Below are 13,494 nucleotides of genomic sequence, written 5' to 3'. Positions count from 1 at the left end.
TCTTTTCCTTCACTTTCCTGACTTTATACTTGCAACTTTTTCCTTTTCTGGGAAAATATCGCCACCCACAAAGCACTTTTCACCATTTAGAAGAAGGTCTGTAGTCCCTACCATAAAAGGGTCATGTAAGGTAAGGCTTCAAGATGAAAAGTCATCTTGAATCCATAGTAAAAAGGAACAAGATTCATATTTAAGAAAAATAGTCTGTTTCCCTTCCTCGGTCTTTGATTTATATTTAGTTTTTAGCAACAAAATTTTGTTGTCATGGCCCTGTAAATTGCTGTGGTATGAAAAAAACACCCATGTGACCCTCAGGCTACTAGTGTAAGTACCAAATGTAGAGGTATTAATATGAAAAAATTGGTTTAGCATGCACTATTTTGTGTTTTACAAGAATCATTGTATTCTGAAAGCAAGACTCTGACGGTGCTTCCAACACTCATGGTTTTATTACAAGTCTCATGACGTTTGGTGTTTTTCCTTAAAACGCCAGCTCCTGGAGACATCTCATTACCTGTGATTCTCAGCTTTCATTGAAAAGCAATGCTTTTAGCTCTTGTGGTTGCAGAGAAAAACATGCAACTCCGAGCCCTAAAGACTTAAAAATTAGAAGGCATAGGTAAAGGCCAAAAATTTTTAAAATTCCAGTCTTTAAGTTAAACTTAACTGTCTTTGGGTCTGACCCAGAGCTGCTGAGTGTTCAAGGCTGACAGTAGATGTCCTATAAGGTTCATGGATTAAAAAAAATTTAAAATTTATTTAAATATATTAACTATATATATAACTATATAGTTATAACTATAACTACAAAACACAGATTTTTAGATCTTTATGTTCTGCTTCAGATTTAAGTCCTATACTATTGACTTTGAAGACGGAAACCTCTACAAAGACAGAGGTGAGCGAGGGGAACAGAATATTCATACAGTCAGTATAGATTTATGCCCTGGAGTATTTCTGTACCTGAGAATGTAACATACAAAAACATTAGAAGAATATTGCATAAGATTATTTTGATAATTTGAACCTAATCTGTGTTTGCAGCACTTATTTTTTAAAATAGGAAAATTCTGACTTCATACATCACAATAGTAAAGTCTTTTAATTTTGGCTGTGTGTGCAGAGCTGCGTAGGAACGGTGCAGGAATGGGTGGGAGAGGGGATGGGTATAATAGGTTCACTTGAAGAGTATTTTGAAATATTTTAATCCCTTTTCTGTGGAAAGTGATTAGGATCATTGGTGTTAATGAGAGTGTTTACAAAAAAAATGAATATGTTAAAAATCCAATTTTCTGTTCTGGCAGAACGTAAGAGAATAAAACCGATACCATGTTCCCGAGGTGGTTTGCCATGCAGCATGAACAGCAACCAACAAAAAACACAGAAAAGCACCCAGCTTGTAAATGATAAACATACAGGAATGTATTTGCCTTCAAATACAAAAATAGTTCAGAAATAACTTTTGATTGGAAAATTCATAAATTACTACAATGTGTTGTTATTTTAACATTTATTCATCCGTACATGTTTATATTTTACCAATCAATATTTAACTCAGCTCATGATCCCGCCACATTCTATTTATACTCATGTATCTGAATCAGATAAAGTTTTTACAGCTATGCGGTAAATTCCAGTCATGCAGTTCTGACTTTTTGTGATTTGCTTGAAGAAATAAGTGAGCCAAGCAGATGAACTGGGGGGAAAAAAAAAAAAAAAAAAAGAAAAAGAAAAAAAAGGGCTAAGAACAATTTCTTGTTAGAAAATGAGAAATTCAAATATCTGAGTAGAACTGGCTCCGAGTAAACTGCTTTTCTTCTTTTCTACTAGGGTTTTTCTACCAGTATAATTACAGCTTGTTTTTAAAATTGGAGTTGTAGTGTAGGCAATGCCAAACCAAACAGAGCTGGCTACAGGGTTTTGATCATTTTCTCTGGCCCACACAAAGGCCTACCCACTGTATGTATTACAATACTTCCTCGTGACACTGTGTTCGTTGTGCTGGTCATTAAGTTGCACAAACACCAATTAGGAAGCAGCCTTTCGCTTCCTGCCACCCTCCTACCTCCCTTACCTCCTCCTCCCGTGAGTTTTGCATCTGAAGTAAAATGGTCGAGGGGAAGACAGCAGGGGAAAACATTGTCATGTATATACATGTATGTATACACACACACACACGCGCGCGCGCGCGCGCACACACACACACATGACCCTGTATGTAAATATATTTCGGAAAAAACAAGTTGCGTTTCTGAATCCCCGCTCTCTCCCGTATACAAAAGCGTTGAAAGATGTGATGGGGGCATCCCAGCACCAATGGCCACTTGTGACCATGAAGATGCACCATGTGCTGGGCTGCAACCACGGCGCTGCTTGTGCTGCTCAGGACAACTCCTGCAGCAGTGGTAGACAAACCCTTTTAATATTATCTGTTTGGTGTGACCGGGAGAAAGCTCTTCCTTGTGCTGAGATTCAACTGCAAAGCCTCAGGTCGTCCTGGCTGTCCCTCGTGGGAGCTCAGGGGCTCCAGCACCCCAGGGCCCTTTTGGGATCCTGCCTGTCACAGCTTCTCTGGGCAACCTGTTTCAGTGTCTCGCCATCCTCAGAGTAAAGAATTTCTTCCTAATATCTCATCTAAATCTACCTTCTCTCAGTTTAAAACTGTTTCCCCTCGTCCTTTCACTACACTCCCTGATCCAGAGTCCCTCCCCAGCTTTTCTCTTGGCCCCCTTTAGGTACTGGAAGGCCGCTATAAGGTCTCCCTGGAGAGACTCTTCTCTTCTCCAGGCTGAACAACCCCAACTCTCTCAGCCTATCTTCATAGGAGAGGTGCTCCAGCCCTCTCATCATCTTCGTGGCCCTCCCCTGGACCCACTCCAACAGGTCCATGTCCTTCTTATGTTGGGGGTCTCTCTGTTTCCATTTGCTCTTACTTTGTTTTGCACTTTTAATATATTAACATACTGGGTTTTGCTCTATTAAACTAAGCTTTTCAACTAAATATCCAAGCAGTTAATCCCATTAAGTTTTTTATTGGATTTGAAATGGATTTGTCAAGGAAATAGTATTGCTGCAATTTATGAATACACTGCAGCGCCTTTTAAAGACAACTGTCTCTGGATCTGGAACAGGAAATGTTAAATGGAAATTGAGAGAGAATTTGTAAGATTTATTTTCCACTACTGCAAGCCTTCAAGAGTTTTATCTGAAAAATAGATTATTCCTTTTTTCCTTGTGTCCAAGAGACAGTGCTATATTTTTTTAATAAAGATCATATAGCCTTGGAAAGCCATTTAACAAGCTTCCTTGGGATATTACAGTGCAAGCAAAGTTCGTCTATGAAAAAATCTTAAATGTGGAAAATGATTTTAAATTTTGGACAAGCCATGGCTCACTTATTTGATTTTTTTTTTTAAAATGAAGTTACAAAATGGATGTTGTCCCCAAATACCCTGATCTGCAATGATTAAACTCAGTCTTGTCTGGAGGCCTGGCACAAGTCCTTTGCATCATAGCTTAATGATTTATTTTGCTTGGAAAGTGGCTGTGGTCCTGAACTTGTCCCTATTTAAGTCCAAATGACTTCCATGGGAGCTGGTTTGGGCCCTCTAGTTTATGTGACCAAAAATGAAATTTGCTTTGAATAAAAGGTGCTGGGTCCAGGGCACGGTAAGGCACGGCTGTGTGGGCGTGTTGTGAAATACATTTTTATTCTTAGATAGGGTAGCTGGAAGATGCCTTGAGGTAGACCCCAGCCTCATCATCTGCTGCCAGAGGGCTGCAAGACCAGGCAAAAAGCAACTTGGCCACTCCTCGGCAAATTCTTCTTGTTTCCACCCATTTGGGTAGAAATCCCTCGTGGGGAAGCTGTGTGTGGCGTGTCTGCTGGGGTGGGCAGGAGGGAGGAGAGGGGGCAGCCAGGTGAAACCACAACAATTCTGTGTCTGCGGGGCAGAGCAGACTCCAGCCAGGTGGGCACACAGGATGCTGGGAAGGACCTGTGTGGCCCTCACGTGAGAGCCAGGCGCTGTTTCAGGGACCTTCTTGAGGGATCCAACCTCTGAGGTCTCCCGATCCCCTCCATGGGCTACAAAAGGGCGGTGTGCAATGCGCTGATTTACCGTCAGTAACACGTTTCTTCATTCCCTGTCCCTTGGGTTGGATTATGTCATCATGCCAGGGCATTAACCTAGGGCTTGTGCATCTAAATTTATTTTGTTTGGTTTTTTTTTTCTCTTCTAATATTACAGCTTTGCCTCTAGTTTATAAATATTCCATTTAAGGAGCTATTTAGCAGTAACAACATTCCTGAGCTAAATCCAAGAATTGAGCTAATTATGGCTCCCCTTCAAAAATCCGTCTCCACTCCCCCTCCCATGGCCTTCTCTCCCCTGTGGTCAAAGAGACTGAAGATAATAAAGTGCAAAAAAACTCCTACCTAAATAAACATATGAATTAATTGGATACACTGTCTCTGACAGATTAGTAAATCCCAGTCTTGCAATCCTTATTTATGTGAGTCATCCTGCTGAGTGGAAATATTTGTGTAAGTAATACCCTGATTTTTAAGAATTATATTCAGAACCCATAAAAGACGGGAGTTTTTTTCAACATCTTCCATAAGAGGGAAAAGGAAGAGTGGTAAGTAATCTGTTTTAGCTACTCATTAGCTAATTAAAGCAACTGGTGATAAAGATACCAAAGAAAGCTCCTTCTCTTGCAGCTACATAACTGCTGCATTAATTTTTCACTTTTGCATCCAAGAAAAAGCATGTCTTCAAGGATCCTTGGAAAAAAAGCCTCTCTGTTTATAGGCAGCGCAGTTCCACATTCTTGGTATATGGAACACCAAATGTCCTGGGATAGCCAGCATCCTGGCAGAGTGCCATGCATCTTATTATATGGTAGGAGAGCCAAATTTCCTCCTGCACAGTATGTCTATAAATAAAGTGCTTCTTCCACAAGCAATTAAATGGAAGCATTTTTCCAACCAGCATGCAAATACATTTTTTTTTTCCCCTTACTGCAAGTAATAGCCAATTTGTGATATTATTTTAAGGTCAGAATTATTTTAATGGTGATATTAAAATGCAGTCTCCCTGGCTTTCACGGGGATGTAAAAAAAAAATACAGTGAAATTTTTTCCTTAAATGACATTTCTTCACTTGTAAAGGATCTGGCATAAAGAAGGCATCCTTCAACTGTCTGCGATTAAAGCGTTATATGTACATCTCAGCAGGAATTGAGAGTTAATTGTTAAGGTTTGCCATTCCAGCCTTGAGACTGTGTTTGCATTCAGCCCGTAACTTCTTTGGGGCATTTGTGCAGTTTATTTGCACAGCACCTAGCAAAATAAACTCATATTTTTTGCTGATGCCTCTAAGGAGATACTAGAAAAGAAACTAATATTATATGATTCTTAATCTAAAATATGGATTTCAGATAAAATCAGCAAACTGCCATTGAGCTGCTTTGATCTGTAACTCTTATTCAGAACACATGGTTGTGTATTTATGTGATTGAGTAATAAGGTTGTTGAAGTAATGCAGGGAAAAGGTTAAGGCATCTTCATCTGGTTGCTTTGGTAGCTTAAATTTGCTGTAACTATAAGTCTGAGAAGGTGTCTCTGCTTTTCAGTCGGAGCAGTATTGTGCCGCATCACCCCATTCATGGCTGAAGACCAAAAGGAAACTAGAGTGGCACTGTCCTGTTGAACTTCAAAGATCAACAAAATTGGAACAGTCCAACATGCAAAGTCTGTCTTATTATGTGACTGTTTTATTACACATGAAATGGCTCAGAGACTGTGGGGAGAAAAGGGCTTTCTTCTGTTCCTTCCAAATCTCCAGGCATCACCTACAGTAATTAAGTAATGTATTTCCAATATTTTAGCTTCTTCCTGCACCTTAGTTTCTCAAAGGAGAAATCCCTATTTGGTTTTTTTTGTTGTTGTTTTCTTGAGAAGGAACGATTTCAAGCTACCTTTTTCCCTTTCTGTCCTATTACAAATTTTGCATAGCTTTTCTCTTCACCTTCCTTTCTCCTCTGTTATGAAAGCTCTTTGGATACAAATAGTATTTCCCGTACAGAACCACTTCCAGAAGGAAACGCTTGCTGCAGTGACATCCCATATGGTAAGAAGGATGAAGAAGATACAATATTTAATCAGAACTGGAAATTAGATTCCTCATATTACAACTAGAGGCAGTATTAAAAACGAGAGCTTTGTAAAAATGCTGCCTATATTATTGGACAGTGGAAGGAGTTAATATTTTTCTTGTGATTACTTTCTGGCGAAACACAGTATTTTTTAATGAATTTTGAGCTGGTGTGTGCAGAATAGTTTCTCAGTAGCTTTGTCTGTGCCTCCCGCTTTGAATGACAGCCAGAAAGGTGTCATACGTAGACCTAAGCAGGGCCATCTTTTCTTAAGACAAAGTATGTTCTTAAATAATAAATGATCCTGGCAAGTTGTTTATTACCAGCAGTTAATGATCTGTTTATTAGTTAAAGTCTGTGGCTGTTAACACTCTAACAAATCAGTTCACTCTGTTAAACATCAATTTTGAGTACATTATTGGTATTAACCATACAACGAACTAAAACTGTTGCAGACAGTTGATTTTATTGCTACGGCAGAATTGTATAATAGGAGGCAAAGGTGTTCAATAGCATACCGGTGTTCTTGAAAAGAAAAATAGATTAGGTTACATTTGTTTGTATCGGTTAACAACTCGCTTTTACTCATAGCAAATGCGTATTCTCTTCTTCCAAATGTCTTTCAAGCAGGCTCAGTTTAAAGTCCTACATGTTGTAATTTCCATGGTTTTAAGAGTGTAAGGATTACTTTTGTTTGCGTGCATATAGTTTGGGGCAAAAAAAATGGTGGGCTTAAAAATTAACTTCTAGAGGGTGTGTGGGATGAGTAGCTTGTTTAAAAAAAAAGAAAGCTCAGAAACCAAATACTGCTAACACCGCTTGTTTGCCTGAGCAATTGGCACTAGATCAACTGGTTTTCCAGACAAGCTGCAGCTACTGGGAGGAGACAGAGTTTGAAGATCCTGGTGTTGGCTCTGCACTAAGCCGTGCTTCACTTACATCATGTTAAAATCCCACAAGCGTCTTCAACAAAATAAAGTTCCAAATGGAAGACCTGGGATATTAGGTGATCTTGATGAGAACACTTGGTCTTGAGTGGAATGGTGTTCTACAAGGTTTTGGCTCTGCCTAGTCCCAAACCATAAAATACACGTATTGCAATTTTGCATCTGATCAGGAAACAAAGCTGTAAAAGTAGGTTCACTCCTAGGGCTCAAGTAGTGGTAATAAGTCTGGCAAGGCTGGATAAATAGGTGTGAGAATTACATTCCAACCCACAAATTCAAAAGTTCAGATCTGTTCTTTCAATTTTGGCCCACTTCTCATAAAAGGTAGCTCTGATACTTTCAGCATTTAGAAATAATCCACTGATACATTAGCAGAAAGTAATCCCCAAAAGCTTTTCTCTAAAATGTAGCAAAAATACTTTTTCTCAGTCTGCTCGACAGCTAAAATATTCTTAGTTTTTTCCCGTGCTGGATTAATTGAATTGATGCAAATCCTTATAGGGGCCCAGTATTCTTTTTCTCGGTCCTAGAATGGCTTGTTCTGATTTAACTTGAGTCTTTCTTGATTCAGTTGAACTCAACTAAAATAAACATAGTTAAAATAGCAATCAGTGGTTCACAGCGCTCAGCCAGAGCAAAGGCTATCTCCAAAGAACATTCTAAATCAAATCACACTGACTTTATATTGATAATCTGCAACTTGCTTGAGGTAGAACAAATTGCTGGAAAACGTGTTGTACCACCACAACTGTGGCTGCAGTCTAAAAGGTCAGTACAGAGCAAGAATTCAGTAACAAAAGTGACACTTTGGACCCTGAACAGCAGGATGTCTAGCAGAGCTTTCTGTAATGGTATTGAAGTGTTTGGCTCTTTTCATGTTTGCCAACCTATTTACTGGCCTGTTGAAGGAGGAATAGGAGGACCTGTGGTTTACACCCAATGTCAACAGCAAGATAATTTCCCTAAGAGTAAGTACGGCTTTTTCGAGAGTTTTAATTACCCCAGAGGTCCTGTGGTTTTCATCTGTCCCTGCCATTAGCTGCTTATCCCACAGGAAGGTATTTGCAATGTAATCTGAATTAAAACCTAATCCAACTCTTGCTGAAACTGAAGGTGCTGACGACTTGCTGAATTTCTCTCGCTGTCAGTTTGGTGCCAGTGTAGCTTGCTTAGGGTCGATCTTGAGCTTCCGTCACGCAGGGGTTGTCTGACCTGCTTCAGGGCAGTCCTGGGAAACGAAGCGGCGGCAGAGGGAAAGGAGGGTGAGCTCAGCTCGGCCCTGTGCCAGGCGGTGCCACAAACTTCCCCGCTGGCCTCTGGCAGCACCGAATCATGTTTTCGTCTTGCAAAGCTTATAGAGTTTATAGCCCAGCCCTATGGAAGCGGTCTCAGCTGAAGTCACGTCGCTCGCTGTGGCCCTTGAGGATCACCGGCGGCATCTGAAAGTTTCTGCCGTTGGCATTCAGAATCGCTTAGTTCACAGGGTGCGTTATAAGTACAGCACGATTACACAGAGTCAGAACCATCCAAGGAAGAAATCTGTAGTGGTTGCTGTTTGAGCTGGTTGTTAGTGCTGTAAGTGTGAATGCACTGGCGCTTGCTTCTTGCCTGAAATGTAATGATCTCTATGTATGTTTATATGTGTTTATACATTAAAGCCCTATGTTGGATGGCACGAATGTTAAATGTGTTTTTCTTCCCTGACCTGAGCAGATTTTACTGCCCTTTACTCTACCCTGTTTATACAGTGCCACATAGCAATGAGTGTTTTTAATAGAAAAACCTCCGAGTTGTTCCTGGTGGTACATATTTCTTCTTATCAATGTATGCATCACTCTGCAACGCGCAGCCAAGTGCCAAAACAATAGACTCTTCCTGTACTTTTATTTTCCTTCAAGCCGTAAAAGCAAGGCTCCATTTAAATCCCACTAAATGAACATTGCAAATGACACATCAGAGGAAAGCATAGGTTTTACCAGTCAGGCTTGAGAGTGTTTGAAATCAGCCCTCGATTTCGAGTGACAGGTAGAGAGCGGCTGGGCTGGCAGAGCAGGAGGAGGGTAAGAGGGGAGTTGTATAGGCTGGAGGGGTCACTGTGACTTGAGGAATCCACGGGATAAAGAAATACAAAAATTATGCGATTTTATATCCTATGGTTCTTTCTTTTGACGAATAGCATCTTTCCCACTGCAGTCACTCTCAGCACAGAATTGTTACATGGTCGGTAAACCAGCAGCAAGTACAGCTGCAGGTTCAGAATTAATGGCGATAAATTTGTAATCGCTAGATTTTCTCTTCTGGATTTTCACCGAGAAATGGCACCATTTTAATCAAGAAGGATTTCAGAATAAATGTCTTGGTGGATTTGCTGTGCGTAGAGTAAGTCCTGGATTGCCTGAGAGGAGTGAATGCTTCGGTTTTCCTCCTTGAGACTTTGTCTTTGGGACTTCACAACGCGCAACACAACCCAGTGTGGTAAATAGTCCGGGAAATTTAAGACACGATCTGAAGACTGTCTGTCTACCACTCTCTCTTTGAGAACAGCGTGAGCAAACGGCACGCTAAGCTAATGTTTGTGTTAACCACAGCCAGTTCCAAAGTCAAGGCATTCTGGGCATAAGAAAGTCAGATTTCTTTCAACGTAGCTCTTTCGAGAGCTTGATGTTCATGTTTAAATCATCTTAGAATTACGAATTCAGTTGTTGGGGCCAGAGTATAGACTAGGGAATATTTATAGAAAATATTTAAAACTATTCTCTGGTTTCCCTGGATCCTGCTAATGTTTCAACATGGGCCAGTCTCCTTTTGCCAAATTAGGGCAGGCTGAGGTTAGGAAAACCTAGAATTAGTGGGATTTAAACTCTAATTGCTAGACTAAAGCATTAGTCGTCTGGTGATTGATGCCTTAAGAGGTCTTTGTAAGAAAATATTTTACAATCAAAGGAAACCAAAACAGTGCACTACATGCTTTGGGCAGGCTGAGAATATGTAGATTGGAAATTTTGGGGTTACAAAGGTTCCGAAAGTTCCCCCAAACTTTTTAAAGTTTTCTCTAATGTGTATTAAAAAATGTATATACACTGGAACTTCACATGACAGCCATCATGGATTTTGCAATGCCTTCATGTACGCAAGCAAATAAGCTTTCAGATAGATGCCCAAATCAGCAACTAAAACAGGTAGGCATTGCTGTCACCAACTGCTGTTTCAAATGTGTCTTCATGCCCTGTTCAAAACAGCAAATTTTGTAACCAACATGAAGTTCAAAGGTCTGGAGCAGCAAAACCTAAGTATGGACAGTTACTGGGACAGCTGTTACTGGGCTAAAAGTTGGAGTTCGGGAAAGACCTGGAGTCTCAGTAAGAATTTTGCTGCTAAATTGCATGCCTTTCCTTATCTTTGGATCATTCCTAAACATGAAGCGGTAAAAGCCCACAGCTTATTTTAAAGTAAACCTGCTCTTTGAAATGATGGGCTTTCTTTAGGAGCATGCAGTCGGGTAAGGTATGGGTCTGCAACTCGCTTCTTCAAGCTCATGGTACATGCGATGTGATGGCTCGAAGGCTCAAAGTGCTCTCAGTACAAAAAGCTTTTCTATGTACAGATTTAGTGTGGACCAAAAGTGGTCTATAAATTCACATTCTTTGTGCGCTGACTTTCTTGATTCAATCTGTTTCAAAATGCCTTCTGCCCATTGGATTTTCTCAAGGTGGTAGCTAACGCGTATTTACTCCCCTGAGGTTAAAGCACATTGAAGAATTGGCCCAAGAAATGCAGATATCCATCCGGCAAAGTTTTGAGCATATTTAATCCCCAAATTAGTTGCTGATGTGTGTTGATGTATCCACTGCAAGAGCCAGAGTGCGGAAAGAGTCATTATTCCCTCTCTCTGAGAATACTTTACCAGTGGCAAAAGCCATGTAACGATTTCATCCTCACTCTCAAAAGCATGTTATGCCACGTCAGCCCATAAACAAAGAAGATGTCATTGATAAAACTTCTGAAAAAGGAACTACCCCTGACTTTTGGCTGCTGTATCACGTTCTCTGCTCAGTTCCTGGTCCAGAATTATATCTAACTGCACACCACACTGACCTCCCGAAACAGGCATCAGTCCCAGACCATGATCTTGCATATCTTACTAAAACTTTGGAATAAATCCATCAAGAAAACTCTGAATTTACATTACCATAAAAGAACAGAGTTTCCTTCCAAATCAAAAGGTTGACAATGGGACTGCATGGAAGCAGTGCATAAGAACTAGAAAGAAAGATGAAATCAAAGGGCAAAGTGTCTTATCTGGAAGACAGCTGCAAATGGATAAATACTGACATAACGTTCCTGATTCGTGGGAGTAGATGACATACTTGTTGCTCCAGAATATTATATAATACCAAATTATAAAAATACCTTATCTCATTAGGTGGGATTCAGAGTATACAAAGCATATGCTGCAAATTATCAACTGTAGGTGAACATGTATTGCAGAACTTTAAAAATACAGTCCTGGTTGGGGATGGTTAGTTAGGAAGGGAATAGCCATAAATTAATCTAGACTTTAAGATAATCGTATCTAATTTTAAAGTTTTCTGATGACTTTCAGAACTAAAGGTACCAACATTATAAATTAAAATGGCTTTAGAGACAGTAAAAAGAAACAAACCCAAGCTTTATAATATCATATAAACATAACTCTCTACTTCTCCGTCCTCTAGTGGTTTGGGTCTTGCATTCAATTCCGCAAATGACCTTTGCTGTAAATAGGCTGTTGGGTTTTTTCCCCAGAATGCATAAATTAGAAATCAAATGGGGATATAGCTGACAGTGGTGTGGTTTAATCTAGAGACCCAGATTAAGGTTGAGACCATTAGTAGGTAAGTATAATATTTCTTCCACCTCAGTTGCTTCACTGGATGACCCTGGTGTATCTGTCTAATGTAACTACTGGTCACTGAGACTGATTATAGTGATATTATTTGTTTCATTAGTTCAAAATATAATCTAACCAAGGTAGCAATTTTGCAATTCCTTCTGGTTTATTTGCCTTGCTTTCTTCAAATCTGTTACCCTTCATTATTTTTACCTACTATAATTATCCTTCTTTTTTTTTTTTTTTTTTTTTTTTTTTACTTTTGACCTTCCTGGGTTTTTTTTAAAAAATGTAAACATTCATGGTATGAATCTGGCACACTGCACTTAAAAAAAAACTCTATTAGGTTTCAGTTTTGTGGTGTTTGGGAATGACAACGTGACTTTTAGCTGGAAGATCCATCTCCCTGTTTCAGTTCCGATTCAAAATCAGTGGCAGTTAGCAAGCAGACTTCCATAGGTGTGGGACTGGGTCCTAGTCCTAGTTCCACTAGAGTAAAAACTGTTAGATTACACTGCGGTGATATTCATAAACTCTAAAGCTCCTAAAAAAACCATAGAAGTTTCAAAAATACAGCATGTGTATGTTACGGAAAACAATGCAGTAGCTGTCTTTTGTACAGCTGACTTATTTATTTTTAAAGCTGACTTTGTTGCTCTAACTCCCTAGAAGAGTCTTTTGAGGCTCTTTGCATTACAAATAAAGGGCTACTTTGGGTGTAATCTCCCAGGGCCTTTTCAGAGGGAGGAGAGGTTCTGGTGGCATTAAGTATGTACAGTTTATACTACAAAGAAGAGCTTTAGCCAGTGTAATAATACTCATGTAGAATGATAAGTGCTGACCACACACAATTTCTGTTGACTTGATTTGTAGCTCTGTGTGTGCTCAGGATCTCTTGTGGTTTAAAATCCAGTGTGCTACATGATGATCCAAAAAACTAAGTTCAGTCATTGGAAAAAGGCAAATCAACAACAGAGCTCTTAGTTTGCTCTGTGTTTGTCAAATAGGCTTTTTCTTTTTAATTGCTGTACTTGTATTAGTGTAAGCCCTGGCATAGAAAGAGATCTAATAACATAATGGTGCTTAAAATGAGCACAGTTTATGCACGTTATATGTGTGTATAACATGAGGAATTAGAATTACTCATCCTTACAGAGAAAAAATAAAGTACTAAAAGGTTAGAGCGAAGCCACTTTGTCTTGGAAGCTTGTAAGCACACTGTTAAGAGTGTGGTTCAATTTGCAGGAGAAATTTTGGCTCTTGGCTGTGCTGGGATAGAGAGTCACTTCTGCAACCCGGGTCAGTCCCGTGTGTGCAGCAGACTTCTGCTGCATCAGCCTCTACAGCACAGCCCTTGGCATGAAACTTTTTCTTAATGTAGGTCATCCAGATTGTCCCATTTCACTGAGCTTAAACAGATTTGATCACAACACCTTTGAGTAAAATATCTCACTCCAACCGCATTTGATGGAAAGCGAAATTACCAAGTAGCAGGACATCCTCCTCTTGACCCCCGCA

Source organism: Chroicocephalus ridibundus, chromosome 4 (genome assembly GCF_963924245.1).
Source record: "Chroicocephalus ridibundus chromosome 4, bChrRid1.1, whole genome shotgun sequence".
NCBI classification, from domain to species: Eukaryota; Metazoa; Chordata; class Aves; order Charadriiformes; family Laridae; genus Chroicocephalus; species Chroicocephalus ridibundus.
The sequence above is the reverse complement of the archived record's forward strand: the minus strand, read 5'-3'. Positions refer to the sequence as shown.